Genomic DNA, 11,493 nt, shown 5'->3' with positions numbered 1-11,493 from the left:
AGTACTAAGTACCCACATGAAGAAATTCGAAAATAGTCACATGAGAGAATTAACAGCACACCAGAAAGCTCTAAAACAAAAACTAGCAAACTCACCCCAGAGGAGTAGATGCCGGGAAATAATCAAATTGAGGGCTGAAAACAATAAAGTAGAAACCAAGAAAACAATACAAAGAATCAATGAAAAAAAGAGTTGGTTTGTCCAGAAAATCAACAAGATAGACAAAACTTTATCCAACCTAACCAAAAGGCAGAGAAAAAAAAGGAAATTAACAAAATGGGAAATGAAAAGAAGGACATAACAGACCCTGATGAAATCTAGAGAATCATCAGGTCATACTTTGAAAACCTGTACTCCACAAAATTTGAAAATTTAAAGGAAATGGACAAGTTTTGGATAGAAATCACTTACCAAAATTAAATCAAGAAACAGATAAGCAATTTAAACAAACATATAACCCTTAATGAAATAGAAGCAGTCATCAATCTCCCAACAAAAAAAGGTCCAGGGCCAGATGATTTCAGTGCATAATTCTTCCAGAAATTCAAAGAGCTAATACCAATACTCCTCAAATTGTTTCAAACAATAAAAGCAGAAGGTTCATTGCCAAACTTTTTGTTACAAAGCTACAATTACTGTGGTACCCGACCCACAAAAAAGACACAACTAAGAAAGAGAACTGCAGACCAATATCCCTCATGAGTATTGATGCAAAAATATTCAATAAAATACTGGCAAATCGAATCCAGGAACACATCAGAAAAATCATCCATCATGATCAAGTAGGCTTTCCCGGGATGAAGGGATGATTCAACATATGGAAATATACCAATGTAATCCACCATATAAACAAACTGAGAAAGAAAAACCATCTCATTATATGCTGAAAAAGCCTTTGACAAATTCCAACACCCCTTCATGATACAGATCTTGGAGAGATCAGGGATAAGAGGAACATACCTAAACATAAAAAAAGCAATACACAGCAAACCAACAGCCAACATCAAACTAAATAGAGAAAAACTCAAAACGATTCCTCCAAACTCAAGAAGAAGAGAAGGCTGTCCATTCTTTCCATTTCTCTTTAATATTGTACTTGAAGTTTTACCTAGAGGAATAAGAAAACAAAAGGATATCAAAGGGATAGAAACTGGAATGGAAGGTGTAAAACTTGCACTATTTGCCATGATATGATAGTTTACATAAGGGACCTGAAAAATTCTACCAGGGAACTCCTACAGCTGATAAACACCTTCAGCAAAGTGGCAGGATACAAGATTAATAAAAAAAAATGAGTAGCCCTACTATGTATAGACGATAAATGGACTGAGAAAGAAATCAGAGAAACATCACCCTTTACAACTGCCACAAAAAAGATAAAATACCTTGGGGTAATGCTAACCAAACAAGTGAAAGACCTGTATCCCAAGAACGTTGAGTCTTTAAAGAAAGAAATTAAAGAAGATGCCAGAAAATGGAAACATCTCCCATGTTTTTGGATAGGTAGGATCAACATAGTAAAAATGGTAACCTTACCAAAAGCAAATAACATATTCAATGCAATCCCCATCAAAATACCAACCCAATTCTTCACAGACCTTGAAAGAACAATACTCATCTTTTTATGGAAAAACAAAAGACCCAGGATAACCAAAATAAGCCTGTACAATAAAGGAACTTCCGGAGCCATCACCATTTCTATATTATAGAGCTATAGTCCTGAAAACAGATTGGTATTGGCATACAAATAGACAGGTAGACCAATGGAATTGAATTGAAAAGCCCTGATATAAACCCTCCGACCTAAAAACACCTAATTTTTGACAAGAAGCTAAAATTGTACAATGGCAAAAAGAATGCATCTTCAACAAATGGTGATGACATAACTGGATACTACCATGCACAAAACTTAAGTCCAAATGGATCAAAGACCTCAACATAAATCCAGCCACTGAACCTGTTAGAAAATAAACTGGAAGCTACCCTTGAGTGAATTGGTACAGAAGACTGCTTCCTGAACTTAACACCACAGCACAGACAGTGAGATGGACAACTAATAAAGGGGACCTCCTAAAACTGAGAGGCTTCTGTAAAGCAAAGGACACAGTCAACATGACAAAACGGCAGCCTGCAGAATGGGAGAAGATCTTTACTGATCTCACATCTGACAGAGGGCTGATTTCCAAAATATACAAAGAACTCAAGAAGCTAGTTTCCAAAACACCAAATAATCAACTAAAAGGAGAGGTACAGAAGTAAATTGAGAATTCTCAATAGAGGAATCTAAAATGGCTGAAAGAGACTTAAAGTGCTCAACATCCTTAGCCATCAGGGAAATGAAAATCAAAACAACTCTGAGATACCATCTTGCACCTGTCAGAATGGCTAAAATAAAAAACACCAAGGACAGTTTATGCTGGAGAGGATGTGGCAAAAGTAGAACACTCCTTCATTGCTGGTAGGAGTGTAAACTTGTACAGCAAATTTGGCAGTACCTCTGGAAAATGGGAATCAGTCTACCTCAAGATCCAACAATTCCACTCTTAGGCATACACCCGAAGGATGCACATTCATACAACAAGAACATTTGTTCAACTATGTTCATAGAAGTATTATGTGTAATATCCAGAAACTGGAAGCAACCTTGATGCCCATCAACTGAAGAACGGATAGAGAAAATGTGGTACATTTACAAAATGGAGTGCTACTCAGCAGAAAAAAAAAAAAAAAAACGGAATCTTGAAACTCACAGGCAAATGGATGGAACTAGAAGAAACCATCCTGAGTGAAGTAACCCACTCATGAAAAGACAAACATTGTATGTCCTCATTCATATATGGATATTAGATATAGAACAGAGGATTTCTAGCCTACAATCCACAAATCCAGAGAAGCTAGGAAATAAGGAGGTCCCTATGAGAGACATACAAGGTCTCCTGAGGACAGGGAAAGGAACAAGATCTCCTTAGTAAATATGAGCATAGGAACAGGGAAGAGAGAGTTAGGAGATAGACAAAGAGGGGAAAAGTGGGGAGGAGGACATGAGTGAGGAGGAAGATTGAGTCAGGCAAAGAATAGAGGAGAACAAGAAAAGAGATACCTTAATAGAGCGAGCCATTATAGGCTTAAAGATAAATCTAGTGCTAGTGAAATGTACAGAGATATACAAGGATGACCCCAACTAATAATCTAAGCAATAGTGGAGAGGCTACCTTAAAACTCTTCCATAATAATGAGATGGATGACTACCTTATATGCGAGCTCCTACAGCCTTCATCCAGTAGCTGACGGAAGCAGAAGCAGTGACCCATAGCTAAGCACTTATGTGAATTTCTGGGATCCTGTTATAGAGATGTAGGAGTGATGAGCAAAGGGGTAAAGACCAGACAGATGAAACACACAGGAACAACTAGCCTGAACAATGGGGAGATCATGGTCCCCAGACTGACAGCTGGGATACCAGCATAGGACTGAACCAGTCCCCCTAAAGTGGGTTTCAGTTAGGAGTGCTGGGGAACTCTGTTTATCCCTATTTTACTAATGCCCTTTGGGATCCCATTCCCCAAAGAGGGATACTATCTCAGCCTAGACACATGGGGAGGGCCTAGGCCCTGCCCCAAATGATGTGCCAGACTTTGATGATCCCCCATGGAAGACCTTGCCTTCCCTGGAGAGCAGAAGCTGGAAAGAATGGTGGGTTGGTGAGGGGCATGGGAGGATGGGAAGGAGAGTGAAGTTGAAAGATAACCAGCAATTGCTAAATGATACCAGAAACCTTGATAAGAGTTTGATATGCATTTGGTTTATTCCCCAAAGAGACTATATTACAGAATTATTAAAATACTTTGCAAATGAAAAAACATACATTTTGAAGTTTAAAAAATATTGATTAAATTTCAGAATATTAAATTTGCAAATAATGTCTAAAATTGGATTGTTTTCAGTCAGGAGTTCCTTTTCATTGTATGTTGTAATGTTGTTGGGTTTTGATGTCAGGAATAATGTTGGTTCTACTAAAAAAAAAGGAAAAGAAAAGAACACAAAGTTAGAAAGATTGGAGGAGGGTTGTTCTGGGAAGAATTTGGGAGGATGAATAAATATAATCAAAACATGTAAGAAATTTGAAAGTCCCAAAGGACTAATTTTAAAAATATTTTTAAACAGGAAAATAATAAATGAACAAATATTGTTAAGTATGTAGGTTTTCAAAAGAGAAAAAATGATGTTTTTAAAGGATGTCCAACATCTCCAAATTAGAAAAATGTGCTTGGAAAAATAGACGTAGACTGTGGATCATGAAGCCCACAATTTTAAAAGAGTGATGATAGTCTCTGAAGGTATGAGGGAGACAGTACACACATGTGCTGACTATTCTGAATGTTATTATCTTTGAGGAGAAATTCCTCAATGAATTTCAAAATTTGAAACTATGCACCAAATCTGCTATTCTACTAATAAAAATTTATCCTTAGGAGGTACTTGTATGTCTGTGTAAAATCATGTAAAAATTTTCATTACATCATTGTTAATGAGAACATAAATCTAGAATACTGTAAAAGACCATCATTAGCATGTAGCTAGAGTATTATTTGTATATTCATACAATAGAATATTGTGCAGACTTTGAAAATAATTATTGTTTACTCCTGAGATATGGAGTAATTACAAAATCTTCTACACAGAAAAGACACAATGCTGAGGTATATACCAATTGTACTCCAGCTTTATAAAGCATAAAAGATGCATTAATATACATGTTTGCATTCCCATAGAACATCTCTGAAGTGATAATTAAGAAACAGAGAATAATGGTTGCCTCTGGGGAGGACAGTTGGAAAGTGGGGTATGAACTAAGGAAGATACTTGGCATTCTATATCCCTTTCCCTCTCAGCTGCTGTCAATTGCCAATAGTTCTTTAGTTAGGGGCAGACTATGTGCCATCTCCCCTCTCCATGATGGGTTTTGTCAGGTTTAGTTTGCTCAAGTCTTATATAAGCTGTCAGAACTGCTGTCACTCATATGTGCTGTTGCCCTACTGTGTCTAAAAGACAGTTCCTTTGTTATTACCTACTACTTACTTCTGCCTCTTACAATCTCCTTGTCTCCCCTCTCACAATGATTCCTAAACCTTTTTAGGAGGGGTTGTAGATCACCATGTCTCAGTTAGGGTTGAGCATTCATCAGTATCACTCTGTTATTCTATGTATTTGACCAGTTGTTCATCTCTATGTTTGTGATAATCTATGGGCATCACAAGAAATCAATATGAATTTAGTGCTATATTCATTTAGCAAAATAATAGTGGCAAATTCTTCCCTGGGGTCTATGATCTGTCTAGTCACGTGTTCTTGATGCTGATAATGACAAGTATGAGTTTCATCTTGTGGAGTGGACCCTAAATCCATCAGAATGTCATTAGTTATTCCCATGACTTTGTGTCATACTTGTAGAAGTGGGCATATCTAGACAGTGATTATTGGAACTCACAGAGTTCACAGCTGTGTAAGACAGAGATGATTGCCATTCTTCTCCAGTAGTACACATAGCACATTCCAGCAGGATAAAAGCTAGTCAGTTAGGGGTTAAGCTTCCAGGTCAGGACCAGAACAATTCATCCATATTTGGTAACTAAATCATGTTGTATCTTCAGCAGTACTATCTTACTATCAAATTCTGGAAGTTAACCAAGAGTAATGGTGATAATCTGTAATGTTTTAGGGGGTCTATGTGATCCTGCTAGCCAGGAACTCAGAAAGAAGTAACCTGTTCCTGGCATGGGGCTATTTAATAGTAAATTTGTAGTGCCTCATAAGGATGTTGTCACTCTTTTACGTGGTAATTCCATTTAAACACATTTTATGTATATGGGTAGTCTTAGACAGTCAAACATATGAGCCTCTGGGGGTAATTTTCATTCAAATCACCCCATTCCTATATCCATTGACTTTCAATGTTCATCATTTCATATTCTCAACAGTTAAATAATATTTCATTGTATAAATGTACCACAATTTCACTATTTACTCCTCAGTTGATGGTCACTTATGCTGTTTCATTTCCTGGCTATGGTGAGTAGGTCAGTAGTGAACATGGATGAACAGTTATTGCTTTAGTAGGATATGGAGTCCTTGGGTATATGCCCAAGAGTGGTATAGAACCTATGATATATCTATTTCAAGCACTTGAGGAAACTCTGTAATGATTTCCATTGTAGTTGCACCAGTCTGCATTCCCACAAGACTTGATAAAGAGTTCCCCACATCTACACCAACATCTGTTGTCATTTGATTTTTGTGATCTTAGCCATTCTGCCTGAAGAAGGATGAAATATCAAAGTAGTTTTAATTGGCATTTTCCTAGTGGCTAAAGATGTTAATTTAAAAAAACTTTCTCATCCATTTGTATTTTAGACTTTAAGAATTCTGTCTAGTTCCATGCTCCATTTTTAATTGTTTTGTTTGTTTTCTTGACATTCAGTTTGAATCCTTTGTATATTCTACACACCAAGCCTTTGTCAGATGCATAGCTGATAAAGATTATTTTCCCATTCTGAAACCTCTCTCATAACTTGCATGATTTTGTTCTTTGCCATACTGATGTGTTTTAGTTTCACACAGTGCTATTTATCATTTGTTGTTCTTAATGTCTGCACAACTGGAGTCCTGCTCAGAAATTTCTTTAATGTGTCTGTAAATTCACACATTACCTACCTTTTCTTTATTAAATTCAGGTAAGCACATCATTTGTTGAGGTCCTTGTTCCATTTGGAGAGGAGAAGGGGCTGCTTCATGACCAGACTGTGAGGCTGAAAAGTATTTCACATGGAAGTGGGATTGTTTCACGAAGACAGTGTGAGGCTGATTTTTTTGTCCTCCATTCTTGGAGAGAGGAAAGGAGGCATCCTATAAAGACCACTACGAGTTTAGGCCCCTTCCCATTGTTAGCACTAACCTCCATGGCAAATGTTTTGTCCATAAAACTTTAAGACAAACTATTCCCAAATTGCCAATAATCAGAGGTATCAGACATACAGAAAAAATACACCTTGCAAAAACAAAATTGAATATCAAAAGTCCTCACAGGTAAAATATAAGAAATATAAAAAATGTGACACAATGTCTTCGGAAGTAGCCAGAGTCCTCCACTGCAGAGTTACATCAGAAATGCATTGATGAATTGAGGCCTGGAAGCCAGGACACTTGACCTCTCAAAAGGTTTTGTCATGTGTCATTAAAGTTATAGACTATGAGAGATGTCAGAAGGGACAAATGAACTGCTTAGAATCATCAGGCTAGCCGGGCATTGGTGGCACATGCCTTTATTCCCAGCACTTGGGAGGCAGAGGCAGCCAGATCTCTGTGAGTTCAAGGCCAGCCTGGTCTCTAGTGCGAGTGCCAGGATAGGCTCCAAAGCTACACAGAGAAACCCTGTCTCAAGAAACCAAAAGAAATAAATCAAACAGAAATATAAGATAAAAAGACAATTATTAATCTCAGATATTTTGTATTGGCATGGATTTTGGTATATTGGTACAAATTTAAAGTTATTTTTGTTATACTGAATTTTTGTTTCTACTCTTGTTTGGAGTACTATGCTTATGCAGCTTATTTTAAAATGCAATGTATATTTAAGAAATGAGATTACAAGTTAATCTATAATAATCAAACTTGTAGTCACATTAGTTATGTTTTCAAGGTTAAACAGGTATATTTTAGGCAGATAGATGTTTTTCAAACACTTCAAAAACCTACAGAATATGGCATTTAAGATGTTCAATAATCTAATGATTTTTATGACAATGAGACACATCTGCTCCTGGCAACACCAATTTACTTCATAAAAGGATGGTGGGCATGGGAGGAGTTTGCTTTCATTGTGGCAAGGTTAGCCATCTGAGAAATAAACTGCTTTGCCTTGACTGCTGACTGTATGCTGTATAAATTGGATGTGCAGGACGCATAGAAAAGAGACTGCTAAACTTCCCGAAACAAGGCAGGACAGTTTTTCAAAATTCCCACTTCACAGAAGAGTCTGCCAGATATTCTGCATGACACAGAAAAATGACTGATGAACTTTGACAATAAAAGGCAGAAGAGCCTTTAATTATCCTGGTTCACTGAAAAGTCTGCCAGATATTCTAGGCCAGTAGATGGATGCCCAGAGGCAAAATGTAGTTAAAGAGAAATTGGATAATTTAAGTTTAAAAATCTGGTTAAAATAAACCAAGCTAAGGCTAGGCATTCGTAAGTAAGAATAAGTCTCCGTGTATTTATTTATTTATTTATGTATTTTCTTATTTATTTATTTTTACCTCAAAGAGAAAAAAAACTACAAGAAACAATACATGATAAAATACTTCAAAATTTAAAGGATTTGTAAAGCAGCCACAATGATAGTAATTTTAAGGCATAGGAATAGCAATTATGTTGGTTTATAGAGACCAGTTTTCATAAGTTATCATTCTGTGATAAAAAAGCCATATCTTCTTTTATATACATATTATTTTGGAATATGACAATTAAATATCATCTTATATTTCAACTAACCAATGAGAGGATAAACAAATCACTTAAGTAGATCCTATAAGCATTTCATAAAATTCCATTCTTATGATTTTAAAGAAAGAACAGGGAGTGGTACTAGATGTAAACACACTGAATCTAGAAAGTAAGCATCAACTCAAGCTTTCCAGACAAAATATGTTTTGGTTGAAGTTTTTTAATGACCTTAAAGTGGTCCAGAATATTGGCATCATATTGGAGTAACTGTTGTAAGCTGAAGAAACTAGTGTATATTTATATATTTTAAACATGGATATGATCAGGAAATTTGGCTACCAATGTGAAGAAATGACTAAATTAAATTTTTATCTCACAGAAGAGGCCTGAAGTCAAGTTTAGGGTAATTACTGTTCCAGTTAGTGAAAACAATTATGAAACATATCCTACTGATACATGTAGTCAGGGACATGGGTACTTGTGTTGATGCTTGATGGGCATGCTACAGTAATATAGATTTCTCTATGAAAAGTTGAATCAGTGAGGAAATGAACTGTTTCTATTCATCTACTTCAGTCTTGTCATAATTTAAGTATACATGGAAAGAGTAAACTGAGTTGTTATTTTTAGAAGTTTTTCATGAAGTTATTTCATGAAGTTTTAGGGGAAAAGGAATATTCAAATATTATTCTTTAATTTTTGTAATATAAGAATACTATTAAACAATTTAAAAGCTATCATATTACTACTATAAGTGAAATGTGATTTGAAAATAGTGTTGCATGTTATAGGCATTTCACAAACTTCTATGGTTTTCTCATATATACAACTGAGGTAGTACAGAGGGTTATTCCTAAGAGGAACAAGAATAATTACCCACTGATGTGGGTGATTATAGATGGGTGTATCCAAGAAAAAATGCTCTTGGCTCCTCAAACTGCCTGTAGAAAAATTTGAAATCAAGATAAGACAGGGAAAAAACTGTCAAACTCTAAGTGATGTAATTTTCTAGAATTTCCTCAGGTTTGTGGTACAATAGGTTGAAATTCTTCTAAGAATGCCAAGGAAAGAAAATGCGACAGCTTAGTTTATAATATTCACAGTGAGGGTCAGTTGCAGCTGTTTCTCCTTTCTCCTTTTCTCTATTCTCCTATGCACGTTTTTTTCTTTTATTGTTTCTTTTCTCTTTTTTTTTCAGGTATTTTTGATCTATATAATTCAAGGGGAATTTTTGAAAACAGTTGTGAAACTAGTATAGTGAGAATATACAGACAAGAGAGTCCCAGATAATGCAAAAATTTCAGGGTAGGGAGGTGGGAGGGAAGCAGGCAAGAAGTTGGGGGTCCAGGGAGTCTGAAAAAAAAAACCAGAGAAACAAAAAACTGCTGCCCTTTCCTGACTTTGCTTCCTGGCTTGTTGGTATTAAGACAATCATTCCAGAACAAACAGGTCCATTAACATGAAGGATAGCTCTGCTCTGCAGACATGTCCCTGAGCATGGGCCACATACCACCAGCTACCTCAAATACCCATCCCACATCAGCAGGAGGTCTCCCTTTTCTGATCATGTCCTCCTCGTGCTTTGCTTAATTTACTTACTTTCATTTTCTAAACTGTGAGAGTCGCAGAATGCTGCTCCCCTGGTCCAAGTCCCACACCTTCCCGAGTTGGCCTTCTTGTCTCTCGTTCCTTTAAGAAGTTTACCATTAGTATGTGATGGGTAATGCAGGATTTAGATGGCAGGGCCACTACAGACAAGGGAAGGTCAAAGAAGTAAGTTAAATCACCCACAAAAACTTTCATGTGTGGTTCATTGCTCAGTGGATGTGCTGTGTTCTCACACCCGTGACGCGGTCTGGCTGAGCTCAGCCAGCTGAGGCTCTCAGGGGCTTAAATGGTATTTCCATGGCCCTAGTTTCCACCGAGCACAGGATCAGAGTACCGCCTGGCTGCCTATTCTGCTTTGCAATATAAAAACCTCCTCTAAGACTTTGAAGCAAACTGCAAAGATAAAAGGGATTTCTGTATCATTAGGCAGGTCATCTTTCATTTCTTTGACAGTTTAGAAATCTATGCTTATCGTTTTCCCGGGGATATGGAAGTTCCACGATAGCAAAAGAGAACAGTTTTAAGTGATTTCTGAGGACAAAAAGCATATTATCATTTCTCTCGTGTCTCATCTTAGTAAGTGATAATGCATGTGTGTGGCAGGCTCTTTTCTACAATATCCCAAATGAATATGCAAGGGGCATGCAGCAAGTGAGAAAGGAAAAGGCTGTACAAGGAGGCTGACAGAAGTCCACAGAAGTTTCTGGACACTGTCACTCAGGTTGGCTTCTTATTCTTCTCAAATATCAATAGCTATTTGAGATAAAATGGCTTGGCAATTGCTTTGTTTAAGTGGTTTCCTCTGGTGATGTGTTCTGAAGCCTAAAGCCACTTTGATTTTCATTTGTCAGTTAATGTTATTTTATGTGGAACCTCTTCTTCCCATACGTAATATATTCCAGCATCTCTTGTATTTACTATTCACATTGGTAGCAAACTCATAATGGAAAAGAATGAGCAATCAGACATTCCTAAAGAGAGGAAATGAAATAATTTTTCCACTTAAAATTACTCAATGAACTACAGTTCATTCAGGAAGAGACCCCTTGCTGGGCTTTGCAGAGATTGTGAATGGGATCTTGACATGGTGATCTTTTAAATAGAGTGTAGATTTCCCATAGAGGTGGGAAAAAAACAAGCAGGCTGTTCTGAATCTGCTGCTTCCAGTTACTAAATTTGACTAGGAATAGAATTATTATTCTCTTGTGGTGATAATCACACCATAAAGTAAAACTGGCCATTTTAACCACCCACAACTGCGCTGAGTGTGGTGTACGCTGTTACATGCATGTGTAAACTTCATCAGATTTTCTCTATAGAACTTTTCAATTCCACAAACTGAAACTCACTCCCTATTAAGCACTAACTCTATGTTGCTCCCCCCAT

This window comes from Cricetulus griseus (genome assembly GCF_003668045.3).
Source record: "Cricetulus griseus strain 17A/GY chromosome 1 unlocalized genomic scaffold, alternate assembly CriGri-PICRH-1.0 chr1_1, whole genome shotgun sequence".
Lineage (NCBI taxonomy): Eukaryota > Metazoa > Chordata > Mammalia > Rodentia > Cricetidae > Cricetulus > Cricetulus griseus.
This window is presented reverse-complemented; position numbering follows the sequence as displayed.